Genomic DNA, 20,755 nt, shown 5'->3' on the forward strand with positions numbered 1-20,755 from the left:
AGTATATAAACCATGGGGATTCTGACGATGGGGGAGAGGAGAGGCTAAGCGGAAAGTAGGTGGTCAGCAATGGTAGAGAGAGAAGTCAAGCTATACCACAGCCGGGTCGTGGAGAGAGGTTGTGAGTGGGGTGGAATTGGGCCACTTGGTGGTGGGGGAGATTGAGCAATCAGGCGGTGGGTGGTGAGAATCACTCGGGCAGTAACGTTGGAAAGGGGTCTTGTGATCCGAATATTGCTGTAACATTGGACCATACCGACGACTGCCTTCGTTTCCGGCTGCGAATCGACCTCTGGTGTCAGGATAGTTCGAAAGGTGTAGGCTGTTAACAAGCTCAGCGTATAGCAAAAGGAAGCTGATCAGACATGAACAAGTATTTCTTATCAGTGGATGTTTTTTCTACCACTCATGATCATTAAGACGTCTCAGCGAAATATTTTCTTCTTGAGAGTGGGCGTATCAAGTTGTTGGAAAAAAATGTATACTTTTTCAGTAGCTTCAAAAAATACAAACATCTTGGCTAGTCCTAGCAAGGACCCATTATTAATTTTTTTTTTTTTTTTTTTTAGTATAATACATCTATTTTTTTTTTTAGATAAGAGCGAGTATTATGGGAATAATAATTTCCCTCGACTTTTGGTTAAGATGCCTTGACGTGCTTTTGTATGTTTTTATCTTCCTTTTTCTTATTGAGGTTCTCGTATTTTGGTTTGCTAAAGTACAAACCCATGTTTTTTTATATTGACTGCTTAATTTGCACAGAACAACTAAAGCTATACGCAAATTTTTTTTAGCTTATCAGAAGGTACTTATTTCTTTGTACTACGACGCAAGACGTACTTCAATATTTTTTCCCTTAAATTTTATGCTTTCTTTTTTCTTCTTCACCTTCACACAGTCATCGTTTTTGGCATGAACATTATTATCAGATTCAGAATCACTATCATTATTAGCAGTATAAGGTTCATCAACAATGTTTCAGCTGGGAACCGTTTTAGAAATTTTCTTCCTGTAACTATTAAGTGCGTCAATAAAACATTCCGTGCCTGGTTCAATGCTTCTTTTGACTAAAAAGCACAGAAATAACTTAATTTAATCAGCTTTTCTAGGTGCTCATAATTTCTATCTATGTCGACATTTTTGTGCCTCATGAGTACCACACATTAACGCCTTTGTTGAGTATCCCATATTAAGAATGTGACGTGATGGCATCATATACTGCTGAATTATAAGCACAGCACACTCTATGGTAGATTCCAAGTACGTGGCTGCATTATTTTTATAAACGTAGGTTGGGTGTGCATTTTTTGCTACAGCGTACAAGTGAGGCTGTAATTTTCTAATAAAACAATCGCCCTGGAACCAGTGAGGTCGATGCACTTTCTTCGACTGATAATAATCGTTGTTTCGACGAACATTCAACGGTAAAGTAGAAGACTTGCACGTGGGCCGAGTAATCCAATGACTGATTGCTGGAGATACAACAGCCATTTCTTTTAGTAAAAACTGTCAAGAAGCGCTGAGAAAATCTTCAGTCTCTATATTATAATTGATGTATAAATCCATTTTTTTTATTTTGAAGCTTAAAAACATTGTACTAACTATGACACAAATGCGTATCCATCACGTTTGATGCTGCGTGATAAACTAAGCAGCACTTTTGCTGAATTTGTTTATGTGTCCTGTACTGTATAAGTGTGTATGTGTGTGTGTATGTGTGTGTATGTGTGTGTGTGTCTAATAAGGATAAATCATTGGTTTTTAATATTTTAATGTCAAGCTAGTTTTGAGGAAAGGGCTACATAAACAATAACAACAATAACAATCATTTAATACAATACATTTGTTTATGACATAATTTAAAAAATATATTTTTATTCATTTTTTTATTAAACATTTTCCTCAGAATCAACATTTCTCAACCACGTATGTAAGTAAAATTTTTTCATTCGTTTGACATTGTGAGTGGCACACATAGATCTAAACGCACCGCTATGGTGAGGACACGTAGTAGTTAATGTTGGGAGTTCAAACTCTGGATAATCAACTATGTATTAACAAAAAAATTGAACCTTCCGAGCCAGTTTTCTTCAATTCCCCAATTACATAAATCTTATTAGCATCGTTGAGATTTTTCCGAAGAACATAATCAATTTCTGTCTAGTCAATAGCACTAAATTGCTAATCTTATATATTATAGGGTAGCTCAAGCCATAAATTTTTTCGTTTGTATTTACCATTTAGTTTGCACCAAGAAAATGGTGGTTGAAAGAGAAATACTTGAGGTTCATCGTCTCCGTGTAGTGATAGAAACAACTCTATAAGCACATAATAGTTGCAAGGTTTCTTGAAGCTATGCATGTCCACCACATACTCCACGATAATAAAGACTGGTTTCACAGCTAGTATTTTTTAAAATTTCGTATTTGTGCATAAACAAGTTTTTTCACGTTACCACTTATAGAATTGTACTTTACGATGCGATTGTGTGGAATGGGACAATAAGCACATACATTTTCCAAAAAATTATCTCGTGCTTCAAACTCCAAGCGTAAGTATACTGACACGTTTTTCAAAGTCTCATTTTGCTTAGAAAAGTAAATTATAATAAAAGGCATGTATGCGATAAAATCTCTTCGATACAAAAAAGGTTCTGGTGCTTTCCCGTAACGGCTGCTTGAAAATTTTTATATGTATCGTATAACATTAAACACTGATTTTTATTAATACCAAGACTAAGATTTCCACAAGGATAGTAGTGTGATTTCAAGAAAAGCTTTACATCGCTGATACTACAATTATCTAAGAGACTGGTATTAGAAGCAGGCTCATATTTTCGCTTTTTTTAAAGCCAAAAATAACGAAATAAGGCCTGATTAAAAGTTTTGACAGTCCACACATGCCTAGAAGTTTTTGGCAAAAGAGGATACTCATATATTTCCTAATTGTGGATACTCATAGAAATAGGCTTGTATTTTGCAATAACATCGAGCAAATGAACTTTTCGTCTGTCTGATGCAGTCGTGTAAAGTGGAAGTATCAATACGAAATAACAAGAATCTTGTCAGTAGTGTTCCTTGCCACGATGTTTTCTTGACACTGAAAATAAGCTTTATCGTATTGTTTACAAGCCTCATTCAATAGGTTGATACCTGGATCCCCGCGAGCTAATCTGTTGGCTAATTTAGTGCCCGGTCCGCAATATTGATATCCTGGTAGGTGGGGTTCTACAGACTATTTATTGATAAGTTTTCTTTTAAGCCCACAGCCTTTTCGACAATGAACGATTGTTACGTTCCAAGGGCTTAACGGTAAATAAGCTCGAAAATATAAGTAAAGCACTATTTGTAGTTCTATATTTCAGCATACAGTCATCACGAGCTACGAGAACAAAATATTTAACTTCCCGTCATAAATTTCAACAAACTGACACGCTAGATTAAGAAATATAATAAATGTGCTTGAAAAAATAGAGGCATACTATATATAGTAACTCTTATAGTATAGTAGAGTATTTTTAACAAAATAATAATCAAAAAAGTTAGAAAATACAATAAACGATGAGTTTAAAAATATAAAGGCAACCCATTCACAGTATCATGTTTCAGTCTCAGTTGAATCAGTATACCATTAATATGAGCTCCGTAAACCAGAATACAAAACATCCTGTCGTAAATTTCGACAAAATTATTAAGCAGGATAAGAAAATCAAACGCCATGGTGATTTTCTACCCGATACGATAAGAGCTGTCCTTTGTGATCCATCAAACGGTGGATAAACAAACAGCTTGTTGGCTTTAATTACTCACCTTAACGAATGAAGATTTGAGAATGTTTATTTACCTTTGAAGTTGCTGAATCAGCTTAAATAAAAGTTTCTAGAACAACTGTTGAAGCCCATAGATGGAATGAAGTATTTTTTATTTAGCAATCATGAATCAGTCATATATCCGAATAAGGCACTATCCTACTCCATAATGATATTTGATGACGTTGTCGATTTAAAGAGATGTCAATAATGGTAGATATAGAAGAGAATTTGATTCTTTTGCTATAAATATTACTCATACTTTTAAAGTGTGTATTAGTCTCTTGTTGACCATCAAGCATTCAACATGGACGCTTTTCGCAAAGAAAAGAATGTTCGTTGGCAAGTTTAAAAAGCTAGAGAGACTGCTAGACATAAGCATCGGTTGTTAAAGTCAAGAAAAAAATATTTTAAAAAGCAGGCTGGGGAGACTTTCAAGCTCATTACTCATCCACTTTATGAAATTATTGATGTGAACACAAAGAAAGTGAAAACCGTGCCACTTAGCTCTGAATCTTTACCAAAAAAATCCTTGAAGTCTTTTAAGCCAAAAATTAAAAAAATCGGCACATCCATACACCAATCAGCTAGTACTAACAATGATGACGAAGAAGCTGCTTTTTCATCAAATGATTCCATCAAATACTGTGATACTATTGTTGAAGATAGTGAAGATGATGTAAATCTATTTAGCCCATGATATTGACAAAATGTACCTATGAATCCATATTTACAAATACTTAATAGAAATGAGCCAGAACTGCATCAAAAATATGGGACAAGAAAAGAAAAAGATGGACAACATATACTTAGTAATTCATGTATATATTTAAAAAATAATCAAATTAAACAGATTTTTGGTAGCCCTATGGGCTCTCCTGTCTCTCCACTATTCGCTGACTTAGTTTTAGAAGATCTTGAGACGGAAGCCCTACGCGTGTTAAAAGAAAAACATAATTGCGTTCCCTTCATATATAAAAGATACGTCGACGACACTCTCATATGTGTACATAAAGATCAGGCACAATTATTTTTACAGATTTTTAACAAACAGGACAATCACTTAAAATTCACCTGCGAAGTAGAGAAAAACAATTGTATAAATTTCTTAGACATAACAATTACACATAAGAACTTAAAAATAATTACGAATTGGTACGTCAAGCCAATTTCATCGAATAGATTAATTAATTTCAATTCTAACCACCCCCGATCTTTAAAAGTCAATGCAGTGTACAGTTTGGTTGATCGAGCTATTCTTTTGTCTGATAAATTATACCACAGGAAGAATATTCTCATGGCAAAAAGAATTTTACGTGATAATGATTATACTGAACTTTTCATACAAAAATATATCAAGAAAAGACTTCACCAAATAAAAAATACTAATAATGATAATAACAACTTACTAAATGACAATCTACGTGATAAAATAAAAATTTCTATTCCATATAACCCATTATTCTTTGAATTTTGTTCAAAAATTTTGAAAAAATTAAATATACAAATTTACCCTATTATTCAAAATAAATTGGACAGTGTTATCATTCTTGGAAAAGACAAGATTGATAGGCTCGATCTAACCAATGTTGTGTATCATTTTGCATGTGATTCTTGCTCTGCATCATATGTAGGTGAAACAAAGAGAGCATTGAAAAAACGCCTGTATGAACATAAAAGTACCAAGAAAGATGAACTTGTTGTCGCTTCACACATGAAAAAATTCAACCATAATTTTAATTTTTCTCAAACAAAGATTCTAGACCGTGAACCTAATAAACAAAAAAGATTAATATCTGAAATGCTATACATACACTTTACTAAGCACACTATTAATAAGAAAGAAGATACCTTATTTCTCAATAACATATATAAAGATTTTATAAGTAATCTTTCTAAATAATACAATGTAGTGATGTACTGCTGTTATCTACATTCGTAAGAAACGTACATTTACTGTTCATATGTATATGCGTAAATAAATACATGTTTGACATTTACGTTATTCGTTCGAGGCGCCCAACAGTCTGTAACGATCGTCTTAACGATATAGACGTGAGTAATTGTTTAATTTTTTAAAATTATTTACATTACTATTTTATTTGTGACTACTTACTTATAATTAATATTGCATTAATGTAGATATTTGTAAACATTGGCCCTGCAATGTAATTAATGAAATTTGTTGTGTTTTTTCTGTTAATAAAGTGAGCCTGATGAGGTTGGCGTTAAGACCAACGAAACGTTGCTCAAACTAACACCTGACTTTGGAGTTTTTATTCTCACTCCTAAATTAGCTCTTACTGATCGTGTGCTTATGCACAAAACCTCAAGAAATCATGGAAACAATTGGGAGCAGAACGGCACGTTCAACAAACACCGTACCAGATAATATAGTTAAATACCAACAAATCTTGGAAACTCCAAATGTGCATGAAAGAAAATTTAACAAAAATGGGACGATTCGTCTATATAATAGTAATAAATTCAATAATGTTGTTGCATCATTATTTAATCTCACACAAATGAAGAAGAAAGACGGGTCAATACCTTCATTTAAAATTGCGCGAAACACGCAAATGGATTACGATCACTGGGACGACCCTAACGAACTGGTCAATGGGTTAAGATTACTAGTGGCAGAAAATTCAGCCGATATTCCTTGTCACACGAATGAAATAAATTAAACCGTTGAAGAGTTTTGTAAAGCTAATATTATATATTGAGCTTCATTATCAATTTGACGTCAGTATCAAAATAAGCATTGACGTATTCTGATGTGGATCAGCTAAGCCAATTTGACTTAGAAAATAAAAGAGTGTGCAATGTTGCATCAGCTATTCAATCTCACAACGCTCTAAATCTCACTACTTTACAGAAAAATAAAGTTTTATTTTGGATAAACAGGAGAAAATAAATGTAATATTGAGCAACTTAAGTAATGTATTCTCAGAAACAATAATGAATTTTCGGAGAAAAACAAAAACAGTAGAATAGATTGTAGCACACATATCTATTATAACTTTAGAAGATAGTTAGGAAAGATAGAAGCAGTAATGGAAGAGCTTTATAAACCTGCGAGATGCAACTACCTTCGTCGAAAGTTTGATGTTCGGGGCTTGGATGAACTATGGCAAGCTGATTTTTTGGAGATAATACCTTATGCTCGTAAAAATAAAAGTTATAGTTATTTTCTTACAGCTACAGATGTATTCTCTAACTGTGCATAGGCTGTGTCTGAAAAGAACAAAACCGATAAAGATGTAACTGCAACTAAAAAGTCAATATTAACAAAGGGAAGAGTACCAAGTAATTTGCAAATAAATGGTGGCAAGGAGTTTTATAATGGATATTTCCAAGGTCTCATCCAAAAGAACAAAATTAACTTTTACTTGATGTACATTAACCCAATAAATAACCCAATAAACCTTAAAGCATCTATATATGAGCGATTTAATCATACACTAAAGCATATGTGAACAAATTTTAGCTTACGTGACAGATACAAGTGGATTGACATTTTACCTCAGTTACTGACGGCTGATAGTAGTCAAAAACATCGGATTATATTTATGAAAATAATGGCTGTGTCAGCTGTTAATGAAAATAAAATTTTGAAAAAATTTTTATCAAGAATAATAAAGATGAAAAAACAACCAAAATTTAAAGTGGGAGATAAAGCACAAATAAGCGATGCTAAGCAAGTATTTGAAAAAGGATACACACCCAACTAGTCGACTGAGGCATTCGTTATAGCACGAGTAGCTTCAACTAATCCACCAACTTACCATTTGAAAGATTATCACAATCAGCCAATTTCTGGAGGCTTCTATGAGCAGGAACTGCAGGAAACTAAGTATCCTAATACTTATCTTGTTGAAAAAATTCTTCGTCGGCTAGGAAATCGAATATTCGTCAAACGATTGGGTTTTAATAATACCTATAACAGTTAGATTAATAATAACAAAAAATTAAAATGATATGTACTTTAAAGATGATTAAAATTCAGAGGTTGTAAAAAATTTGTATAAAAATTGTTATACTTTTTCAATGTAATCAACTATGTGTGCAAACAAAATTCTTTACTAACAAGATAAGTATTATACAACAAGATAAGTATTATATTTTACATAAGATTCATTCAGATAAATAAAAACTCTAAACATGTAATAGATTGTATTACTTATTTTTCCCACGTTAAACTAGTTTCACAAAAATAACTTTTTTTTTCTTGTACTTATATAACTAAACATTCATGGGTTAAAAAATTCAACACTATCACCATTATAGCGAACTAACAGCCTCTTTCTATCAATGGATTCTAACAAACTATTAAGGAGGCTTGGGCGTTTGGTGTCGTATCTTTTGAGGGGCCCCTATGGGGTACTTGTCATACAAATGATTTTTTGTAACATTTTTTTTATAATCATTTTGATTATACACATGTGTCAACAAAATAGCAATAATACGCGGAAAAGTCATTGGGAAAATCGATATTAAAAAATTTTTTAGTTCTCCCGAGGTACTTTGTGTAAAGATGACGGCCCTGCCACGATAAAGTTGACAACACTGTACTCTCTTGCTCTCATCTGCTATTATATACCTATACTTGTGTTAGACTTAAATTTTCATGCTTGTATGTTTATGAATGTACAGCGCATGCGCACTTACAGTACCTGAACAAAACAATTCTCATGTTCGATGTTTTCCTCGCTATTTTCTCAAAATTTAACGTGTTGATCCTATTATTTTTTTTACATAATAGATTCTTTATACTTTCAAGTACATGTACCAATTTAATGTGTGGGCCCACAGCTTTTTATTGCGGTACAGTAGTCTATTGAATTTTGGGTTCCGTAAGGTTGCGTGTTAAAATGACGAATTTTCACAAGCGATTTTCTCGAAAAGAAATGTGTTGACCTACCTATTTTGTTTTCCTAAAAAAATCTAGCAAACTTTATCTATATAATCTCTGAATTTCAGACCTAGCCAGCATTTAATTCAAAATCGCCCAAGCCTTCTTAAATGATAGTTCATCACTCATAAGATACTCAGGTACTTGATTAGGTCAAAATATCTGGAAGTGGTCTAGTTCAGCGATAGCTTTCGTGCCAAATTTAGAGTCGGATTTTCTCAGCTTCGTCACTACATGACCGTGCCCCTTGAACACTTCGTTGATCTTCTTTGTTGGAAGGAATCTTCCATAGGCCAATCGATTAAGTACTGTTAAATCAGCCATCTAAAACGTAAGAAGATTATATGACTTTTAAAATATTTTAAAATAGTGAAAAACTATATGAAAAACAAAAAACGTCATAAACCTTTATGTCTGAACTTAGCTGTCTTAAACAGATCTGCTTATTTCTGCAGAAATTTTTCAACTCCAAGCCTGTTGTTTTGAGAGCTTGTTGTTGACCAAAGCTGCCTGCATTGAATGATGAAGTAGTCGATACTTTTAGCTCCTTACTACAGTTCTGATAAAGCTCTGCTGGTTAATGCTGCTTAAGATATAGATTATCTCCCACTACTGGAGGAATCTCTCTCTCTCTCTCTACATAAGCTGCTTTTTCATTGATTGCTGGTCTGCTATGATTTTCTTCACACTCTCCAGCTCTTTGTTCTTCTATTATTTAAATTCTATAATGGCTCCAAGGTAGCGTATCTTTAGTATTTAATAAAAGATATCGTTTATCATCTTGGAAACTAAGAGCAATTTTATTTTTTTTCTCAGTGTACAGCTTATGATGACGTGATTTTATATTAATTTGCTCTCAATTTATGTCTATAATTTGGTCACGTAAACACTCGATGTAGTCGCTGAAATCCATAGTTGCTTTTACGACGTTACTCTTAACACCCTTGTCTTTCTTAACCACATTTTCATTTGCAACGAGAATACTATTCATCTTACTTCCGAGGCCAAAAAATTTCAATATAATTTTGCCACTGCACTCATCTTTCATGAGCCCAACGATTTTCTTATTTTTAACTGCATCATATGCTTGTTATTTTCTGAATAAACTGATGTGTGGAATTCATTAATATTTAATTTCATCATTTTATAAATATGATAGTACGTTATCTTATGTATCAGACTGTTTGTATTAGTGTATAAGAGTTTACAATAATTTTTGAGTTTGGCTTGCATATAATTGAAGTAAAAGCGATACACAAGTGTCTTAGATAAGTCTAAGACACTAAGCCCAATGTATGTTGGCTTTTTCATCATTACTTTTGTATGTTATAGCTGTATGGCTAAAAATTCTCATCAAAATTATCACAGCTGTGAAAATTTGGCTTTGCAATGTACGCTGCCGTACCATAGCATTCACCCCTATCATTAGAAAGTTGGACATCGATACGCTTTCTCTCGTTTTTCATCGTTTTCCCAAAAATAGCACTATCGAACAGTTTGAAAAACATTCTTTCAAACTTGTTCTTAGCCATTTTTGTCTCATTGCTATGAAGATCAATATATTCTCGAAGCCATGTACTTTTCCAGAATTTTAAGGCTCGATAAATATTTTTCAGTTGTTATCCATGACGTAGACATGTGCTTGCTTTGGGGCTTCATAATGAAGTACGAATATATGCTTATTATTTAATGTTGTCATTAATTTAGGCTACCTTAAAATGGTAGCTGCAACATGTTTGGAACAAAATGGTAATTCTAAATAAAAATCGTGCAGCTCCTCTGGATACTCCAAATCCCCTTCTAAAATATATCCGTAAGCACTTTCGTTGTTATTATTATAAAAATTATGAGGCTGTTGCTCAACATTTCCAACCCACTGAAATCACCAGAAGGACGTTTTTGAGTCATTGCCCAAGCATACAAATTATCTTCATCACAATATACTTTAAGTTTCATCATTTTTATAATTTCCCATTTAGTGATTATTAGCTTCTGCATATCTGTTACAGCACTGGCTTATTTCATCTTGTACGTCTTTTTGAATGAACATAAATATATCTATATCAGTAATGAGTTGACATCATATTCTTTCACATAAAACTTACTTACGTTTTTTCAACATGGCATTTCAAGTAAAGATTGGAGTAGTAAAATAGTGAGTGAAATCTAATTTATCAATCTTCAAGCAATTATTTCTAAAGGACTCAAATACCTTTGTTAATAATAGTACATCAGTTTTGAGGTACAGATCCGAATACTGTCCAAGAGTTGTAATATCAAAAGTTTTCCATACTGATTGAGCATGTATATAATTTTCATGACTTATATGTACATCATATAATTTACTATAAAAATCATCTTTAGATGAAAGCGTTATTTTTTTGAGCTTTTTGAACGATGTTACATATTTGTACGGAAATTCACCCTTCCTCTTCAGCACATTGATTTGCTCAAAAAAATATCTACTGTCGAGACTAAAAATCTTTTCTACAGTATCGGGCTACTCAAGGTAAGATCCCAACTTATCAAGTGATGATGGCAAAAAACTAAACGAGTCAATGAAGCGTAAATTCATACATGTCCCTTGAACGTATTTCGTGACAGAAATGTATTTTCCTTTCCTTTGAGGTATAACTTGTACTTTTCCGAGAAAGCCAGTTATAAGTTCTTGTATAAATAAGTGGGAATTATAATTGCTGAGATAATGGAAAACTATTGATACTGTTCGTGAGTCTTCATACTAGAGATTACATACATCATGAGCTGGGCCTCAATATCCGAGTTAAAAAAGCGAATTTTAGTTTGAAGAGAAAAATTTTCTCAATTAAAAAAGTAATAAATAAAATACTTACTCTCCAGTAAAATGGCAATAATCATGAGTTTTTTTATCACTATCAATAGACTTCTCACATATCTGACATATACCAGCATCGAAAAAATAAAGGTTCTTTTCTGCAGTTAATGATCTCATTGGCACTGAACTGTTGTACATGCTCTGTAAATCTAAGGTGAGATTTCACATTTCTTTTACAAACTAAGTAGCTGGATTTTAACTGCTTTCAGCTTTTTTTTCTGTAAAAAACGTATCATGATTTCGCATTATTAAAACTGCACTTTACCATAGTATTCAATACTTAATGTTCCATGGTGTTGTATTGTATATTCACAACTATGCACAGAATTTAATAAACACTCAAAAACTGCTTACACTATAAATGGTACACGATTTTTATATACGTGATTCAAATTTTTTAGTTTTATCATCATATCTTGGCAAGCTTGTTTTATACTTATTCACTCTAACGCACTTCGCTGTATGTATTTTTAACTTTTTATCAATTGTAAAGTAATGAAGACAGTGGTCACAAATATATATTTTTTTTCTGTCTTGTTAAAGAACTTCTTACCAGCCTAGATAAGTATTTAATCCTCACGTAGTGGTATTTTATATCATTGCAAACACTATTACTACTATCTTGGCTTTCGTCTAAATATTTTTTTCCATCTTGTTCTACTTTATCTTTATCTACTGCCTCAGCAAAAAAAATCACCATGTTTCTCGTTAAAATTTTTTTTTTGCTTTTTTTGATTTTCCTTTACTATGCGTATCGATATAATAATTTTGTATAAGCAGCAAGTTAATATACTTCTTCCTTTTTTTGATATCAAATGAAGGGGTAAAGTTTTGTAACTATTTTTATTTTTCTCCAAAAAGAGGACGTTAACAGACATATTTTTTTTCAAATTTTGGAACTAGCTTAGGCTGCACTGAAAAAGTGATCTCCTCGAAATCGTAACTGTTTCAGTATTGTGTATAATTTGACACTCGTTGTGCATTTTCATTTATTGGATATACAGCTGACAAAATGGCCCATTTAAAGCATTGCTAACCTGCATTATGCACATTCATGCAAGCTTTTTTTTTCTTGATAGTAGTAGAGAAATCTATGTAAGAACTATTACTTATTGCATGGTACTTATTACATTTACTACTAAATTTAAAATTAAGCGTAGAGTCCACCCAGAATCGCACCTCTGAAATTCTTCTATGTCTACAGAAATTGGCATTTGGACATTTGTTTCAAACCATTTATGTAGGTTTGTTGTATGAAAAATACATGCTAACTTAGTGTTAAAATATTTAACGTTACAGTCTCTGTATTATTTTTTACCACCAAAAACTCTGCTGCCAATGCTGTATTAATTTTTTAAGTATTCTGTTCGTTGATAATCTCTCGCACTTTTAAAATTGATTTTTTTTTTCGCACACTTAAGGAATTTTATAATATCTAAATGCCTACAGTTTGCTATAGCAGCCATTCTTATGCAATTTTTACAAGCACTAGTAAGATCTTTTTATATAACAGACTCATCATCGTCTTGAGCATCTAATTTGTCATTGAGTCCTGACCCTCGCGTTTCTAACATTTTATAAAATGCTACCAAAAACGTTAACAAAAGATACTCAATATTCAAAAACTTTTTTTCTACTGACAATGACAATTTTGCTTACATTTTGTAGCTGCAAATGCTTTTGAGCACTATTTTACTATTATCAATAAAATATTGTATCTCAGTCAAATTATCAGTATGCGACAAGCGGTGGTATTCTATTCGCACTATTTCATAGAAAATGACATAACACTCCACGGCGTCGGCATTAGCAAAGTTTTCGCAGAGTTACTCTATTATGCTTACAGCTTGCTTTAACGTACTCAAATGAATGGCACGCTGCTCAAACTTTTCATATAGACTGATTTGCCTCTGCGAAACTGATAAGAGTGATAACTAGCGGTGACTAGCAGTTATTTATAAAGAGATCACATATCGATAGAGGGGTTAGTTGACTAACAATGGTAACAACGTTAAGATGACGAAATACGTGATTGATGTTCAAGGCTTTAAAACCATGCATAATGAATTTATTTTTAAAGAGGTCACTATTATACCTCTACAAGAAAATGCTACACTGTTAGTTTTTGTCTATGAGCCCCCATATTCTTGGGCACAGCTCTTGCCCAAGAACAAATGTGGAAATCTATGATTGGAGTTGAGTTATCACGGTCTTCCTTGAAACTCAGAAGAAGTTTCCTACGAAGATCTAGCTACAACCTTTCGAACAATTATTAAAAAAGATAATGTTATCTATGTCAAAGGGCTTAAAAAAATCGAATGGTTGCACCATATGATATTTAATAGGTAGATTATTTATAGTATGATTTATACGTTTTATTCAATATTTGCGTTATAAAATTTTTTTTTTATGTATATTAATAAAGTCAAGCAGTGTCCATCTTTAGAAAAAAAATGAGTATGGATGACATCGAATGCACAAATCACTAATTTAACTAAGCTTATTGTACTACACAGAATGCTACAGCTTTAGAAAAATAGATTTTGAAAGAGCAGCAATGGCAAAACGATATTCTTTATAAAATTTACACCTCATACACAATACTTGTAAAATAAATAAGTTTTTTATAAGTCTATGTCGATTTTTTGACTTCATACCTATTTATTATTGCACCCTTAAAAACTACTTTATAGTATTAACTGACTCCATTAGCTGGCAAGGTACTGAGTTAAAGATGAGCTAGCTAACGTTGGGATACGCTCAAGGTAATAAAATGTGTACATGTTTTCTCTGGCAACTCACATCAGTTGATGTGCATGGTCTCGAAAAGAAAAAAAATTATGCTAGTACATTATACGCCTGAGTAAGAAGCGGTGAATCATCGGTCACAGCTAATGCATGCATGTAGATAAAAAGCGATAGCTACAGTCATCGGCAAAGTACTGCGTCAAAAATGAGTAGACAAGCGTTGAGCAATTGAAAAGGATATGCGATTTGCTTTGGTAGTAGACTAGTAATCATGTTCTCTCTGGCAATTTGCATCATTCGATACGCCCACTCTTGAGAATAAAAACTATTACGCTGGTGTATTATACGTTTGAATAAGAAGCGAAAAAGCCATCGATCACGGCTAACGCATTCATGTAGATAAAAAATAAAAGCTCCATCGGTACAGCGTCAAGTGAGCCAACATTGGTCAGTTAAAAGGAGGAATACACGGTCCACTTTTTGTAATGAAAGAGAATAAATTTTTTTTCAACAACTCGATACGCCCACTCTCGAGGAGAACAGATTTTGCTGGAATGCTTAAGTTATGATGAGTGATAGAAAAGATATTCACTGATGAAAAATGCTCGTTTACGCTTAATCATCTTCCTCATACTATACGCTGAGCTTGTTAGTAGCCTACACCTCTTAAATCATTCTAATGCCAGAGGTCAATTTGCAGCTGATGATGGCAGTCGTCAGTATTATCCAACGTCACAACTACCAGCATCCAGATCACAAGGCCCCTTTCCAACATTACTGCCCGAGTGATCCTCACCACCCACAACCCAATTGCTCAATCTTCCCCACCACCAAGTGGCCAAATCTCGCCCCACTCACAGCCTCTCCCCGTGACCTAGTCGTACCTCTCTCGCCATTAGCGCTGGTCACCCACTGCCCGATCAGCCTCTTCCTCCACCACTGCCTCTCTTTCACCCACAGCTAAACTATAGCTAGAGCCTCTTCTCCCTTTTCACTTCAGGAGAAAGCTTGGGGGTGCCAGAATTCCCATAGTCTACTTACTTAAATCCTAATTTAATATTTAAACATAAATTTAGAAAAACTGAAACAAGGAATTATCCAGATTCTCTCAGACGCCAAGAAGCTGCAACTTAACAATTCAATCAAGGTTGCACACTTTTTTCGATTTAAAATGCAATTATCAAAAAATAAAAATAGCTTGTTCAAACCCTTATTATTGTAAGCTTGGTTTTTTGTTAAGTACGATTTGCTACAGTGTACCACTGCGCAAACCATCAAAAATATTTACGTTTCTCATTATTATAACGATAACTCCAACTTTCTAATGAAGTTAATGATGTAAAACATCTTAACAAATACTATCTTAAACTTTAAGTGGAAAATTAACATAAGTATTACTGCCAGTAGTATAATGACCTTTGCATGGCAGCTGTCGGGGGGCCAAAAAAATTTGGCAAGGGGGTGTTGAGAATCCTGCCAAAAGAACTATATAATGTAGGAAAATTCAATGAGAAAAAGCTGGGGGAGTTAGAGAAGAACTTGGCGACGAGGAGAAGCGATGGGGATGAGCAGGGGGTGGTGGGAGTTGACTTTAAATTATCAGTATTCAATTTTAGGGGGAAACAGAACAGGTTTTGTCTTATTTAGCAGAGAGCTGGAAAGAGCCTGAAAGAAGTGGAAGGGAGGTAGTACTTACCCTAAAACCATACAGTTATAAAAAAAAATTATATTTACATATATGGGAACGTAAAAAAAATGTACTAATTAAACACAAGCAAATTATTATCTGAGAATCCTGTATTTTAGATATGCCTAGAGTATATTAAAGTGAAAGAATAAATACGCCGGTCTGAGAAAAAACACCTTTTTCACTACTTACAATGATATATACACATAACCATACGTATATATATACAAGGAGGCCTTACCCCCTGCGCGTCCTGCTTTCAAATCCCCTATAAGGATTTGATTAATTTTGGGAATCATATCAAATTAATCAATTTGATTAAACATTGCCTCTAAAAGATTAAATATTATTTTTCTAAAAGATAACTAACGCTTTTATTTATAGTAAGTATTAAATAACGTTAAAGGTGTAATGTTTTAAAAGTTTTTAATAGTTTCATAATATTCTACCAGCGAAATTCTAACAAATTTCTACCTTTTCTTATGTTGCAATATTTTTCTATGGGGTACTTTCGAATTACACATAATATTATTAACGTCATCTTACTAATATATAAAGCAACGTCGCTAAAACCGTTGTAATCGCTAACCGCGAAAACTACTGAACCAATTTTGCTGAAATTTTGCACACTGATTCATGATACTTCCTACATAGTTTTAGTATAGTTTTTATCTTAAAAAGTTTAACAACAGTAGCAATAAATGAGCTCAAAGTTTTGCAAAAATACGCCAGCTTTTCACTTTAGTTCAGTAAGATCCGCTAGGTGGCGTCGACATGAAATCAAGGCTACCTGCAACAGAATAAAATAAGTGTGGTTACAATACGCCGAAGCGTCTCCATATCTGATGCAGTTGTGCTTCGACAGTTGACTGAGCTGCATAGACAAAGGAGATTATAGTCCTGCAGCTAGATATCCTGCTTACGGACGACACTCTTCTGTAAGGGGGAAGGGACCTAGGTTTCCGTTCACCCTGAATCTCGAAAAGTGTAAAAAAAAAAAAATTTATTCAAACCGATGACGTCTCTGGCATTATACCAGGAGACATATCTAGCCGGAGCACAATCTGCACCAACTCTTCAGATTTGTGTGGCAGTCCCACCATCCCGCCTGGTACAGTCAGAAAAATTTTGGCTACAAATGTAAGCCAGATTTTTTAATGAGTAGAAAATGTATTTGTGTTTTTGTGGTAATAAAAATGTAGGGTTTAAGGTCCAGGACTTTGTTGCTCTGGTAATGAAGTTGTGAGATATGAGAAAAAAAATTTGTTTTTAATATAAATTTTTTGGGGGTTTGAAATCTTAACAGCTTTAAAAAATAACCTTTTTCGTGAATTACACGGGAGAAACTGTAAATCTACGGCTTTTTATGGCCGTCGAATATTTTATGGGGTTTGACCCATATCAGCCTTATTATGTGACCAAATAAACTATATGGATTCAAAAAAAATGTGTTTTTAATAAAAAGATTTTTGTTCTGAGATGTGTCAAGAATATGTGTAAAATTTTTAACTGAAAACGTTTCACATTACATGTCAACATTCTACGGTGCTTTATTTAGTAAGTCACGGGCTAAGCCGAGACGGGGGGCTGCTAGTATTCTATATAAAGCACATTTTCATTGTTCCACAGAAATATTAAATGGTGACGATCGCTACGGTTATTATTATTTTACCGTTATATGAAATTTTATAATCACACGTATAAATATCACGTCATACACACATCTACGTAATAACAGCAAAAAAAGATCAACGCGTCTGTGTGTTTGCATCACGGGCAGTGTGAAAAAACTAGATAACTAAATACCAAATTTCAATAATTTTATGAGGAATCATTGACCAAAACCTATTACATAAATCTTACAAGAAAATTAAGAAAATTTTGACTCCTTATCAGAAAGGGCTAAGAAAGGGACAAGAAAGGCGTGAAAAGACAGTGAGGAGGGGGGGTGGGGGAAAGTAGGCGCAAGAACAAATTAAAGAGTGGTAAAGGGGCAGAAGGGGGTATAATCGTGAATTTGATAAAGGTTAATAAAAACAATTTTTCCTTATTTGTGGGGTGGCGAGGGATGAAAATTTTATAAGGTTTGTTTAACTTTGAAATAAAAACAATTTTTCCTTGTTTAAAAGTAGGCTGCGGGAAGGCTTAAGAGTGGCTAAAGAAGAAAACAATTGTAAGAGGGTCTTACGTTCAAACTTCTATAAATAAAGAGTGGAACTCGTAAATTTGTTATATAAACAAATAAATTTTATTTTTGTTTATCAGGAACCAGCCGTCGGCCCAAAGGCCTTATTTGGTGTAACTTACAGTATACTCTTCTTTGAAATCGCTTACTTGGCATTGTGGTGTTTGGTTTCACCGAGCGATTTGTATGGAGTGGTGTACGCTGTGCTGGTGATAAACTACTGTTAGAGCTTATGTCTTACTAGCGGCCTCGCGTCTTGGCTTCACCCGCGAATTATTAATGGAACACCGCTGTGTGTTAACATGTAATGTGAAACGTTTTCAGTTAAAAATTTTACATGTATTCCTGAAACTTCTCAGAACAAAAATCTTCTTATTAAAAATATTTTTGCTTGAAATCCATACAACTAATTAAGTCAAATAATAAGCTGTAAAAAATAGAAAAAAAATATATTGATGCTGAAAAGAACTGTGCATTCCATATGCCATAAAATAATCGTTGGCCCTAAAGGGCCGTTGATTTGCAGTTTCTTCCGTATAATCTACGAAAAGGGCTATTTTTTAAAGCTGTTAAGATTTGAAACTCCCAAATAATATATATTTAAAAAAAATTTTTTTCTCTTATCTCACAACTTTATTATCATAGCAACAAAGTCCTGGAGCTTCGTCTCGACATTTTTTATCACCACAAAAATACAAATACATAATGTACCTATTTGAAAATCTGAAAGATTTAAGATATTACTGTGAGGGTACTGATTGAAAAGCTGATCTCTCGCGCAACGGATTCTTTATTAGTCAAGTTTACCGTTGCCGTTTCAATCTTGACAAACGTTCTGCGTCAGTTTCTTGACACCTAAAATTGTATTCATTAGATGCATATAACGTTTTTCTTTTAATTCGCCCTCTTGCGACTTTTGGTATAGTTAAGACTTTTGAGAGCCCTAATTTTCTCGCTCATCGTTAGTCGGGAAAGTGGGCTTAGGAAATACTTTTTACACTCAATAAAAAAGGCCAGTATAACTTGGCTGCACGGCTAATGTAGCCTGTCAATCTAAGCAGCTACTTTCAGGCTAGGTTAGCCTAGGAGCCAAGCAGAATCTACTTGGCAGCCGAAGCAAATGTGACCGGTCACTAACTGAGCACTGTGTACTTCGGCACGTTGGCCTCGGCTGTCAAGCAGATTCTGCTTGGCTTACAGGCTAACCTAGCCTGAAAGTACTGAAAGTAGCTGCTTGGATCGACAGGCTACAGTAGCCGTGCAGCCAAATTGTACTGGCCTTTTTTTCAGTTTATGTGGGTATGCCGTTGAGACAAAGACTGAGAAGGAAGCCGTTGTGGCTGCCCATATTCCTCAGGGCTGTCTTTTTTGGCTTGCATTTATAGTTAAAAATTCTCTGACGGCACCAGGCCAGATGGTGGAACGGCCACATAACTCTGGAGCGTTGAAGCAGGTTGTGCTCTGGCTACATACGTCTCCTGGTGTTCCACCAGAGACAGTATCATTAAGAATGTTTTTTTAATGGTGGCACTTGACAATCCTGGAGATTCAGGATAGAAGTGAATCAAGGTCATTTGCCCATTAGAAAAGAGTGTTGTCGGTAACCGGGATGTCCAACTGCACACCTAACACCAACCATCTTGAAGCAGCCCAATGTATAGCCAGTAGTCGACTGCGGAAGTTTCTGGGACGGTCCGGCATATTATATATTACCACACTTATTTGATTATGTTGCAGGTAGCTCCGATTTTATGTCCACGCCAGCTAGCGGATTCTACTGAACTAAGGTGAAAACCTGGCATATTTTTGCAAAACTGTAAGCCGATTTATTGCTATTATTATTAACTTTTTCAAGATAAAAACTATACTAAAATCATCTAGGAAGTGTCAAGAATCAGTGTGCAAAATTTCAGCAAAATCGGTTCAGTAGTTTTTGTGGTTAGCGATTACAACAGTTTTAGCGACTTTGCTTCATGTATTAGTAAGGTATCATACGGTAGTAGCGTATCTTATTCGTCTTTTTATCTCACGTCCTTGTAAAGGTCTTTGCCATACAGTGTCAATTTTGTTTTTCCTCGATATTCATTTTATTCATTAAAGTAAGAATTATGTGTTGATCAATTAGTTTTATTGGATATTGAAATGTTTCATATTATTAAGTAATTGACATGTTTTTTAATTAAGAAAATTAATTTTATCATTAACCAAGTTTTGCCTTGTCTAATGATTTAATAAATTTAGAAAAACCGGAAGTATTTAATTTTACAAATAGTATAAGTAATGAAGTTTTGGATTTGTATTTACAACGTCATACAGTATATAGTTTTGTTAACTTAACTTACTTCTATGATTGTTGGTTAGCCACTGCTTGAGTGAACGCAGTCGCAAAATCTTACAAGGTTGAGAGAAACGATGTTCCTAATCCTACACGAGAGCACTCGTGGCGATGACAATAATTAGGCTTTTGCTTTTAACGTTGGAACCCAAGTCGACGGTCCTTTCTTTCTTGTTTCACCTTGATTCACTTTCTTAGACGAGTTTACAGTGGCCTAGTTTGC

At 33.9% G+C, this 20,755-nt stretch overlaps 1 protein-coding gene and 1 pseudogene across 1 annotated transcript in view; one reads left to right on the top strand and one right to left on the bottom strand.

The window, feature by feature from the left end:
- nompB (intraflagellar transport protein 88-like protein nompB) overlaps positions 1-20,755 on the top strand; it is a 730,499-nt gene that overhangs the window by 473,539 nt on the left and 236,205 nt on the right. The gene's annotated exons all lie outside the window — the stretch shown is intronic.
- LOC149373572 (uncharacterized) overlaps positions 8,877-20,755 on the bottom strand; it is a 43,407-nt pseudogene continuing 31,528 nt past the window's right edge.

This window comes from Copidosoma floridanum, unplaced genomic scaffold (genome assembly GCF_036245765.1).
Source record: "Copidosoma floridanum isolate Cflo_tuat_1 unplaced genomic scaffold, Cflo_Japanese_pri ptg000030l, whole genome shotgun sequence".
Classification (NCBI taxonomy): Eukaryota; Metazoa; Arthropoda; class Insecta; order Hymenoptera; family Encyrtidae; genus Copidosoma; species Copidosoma floridanum.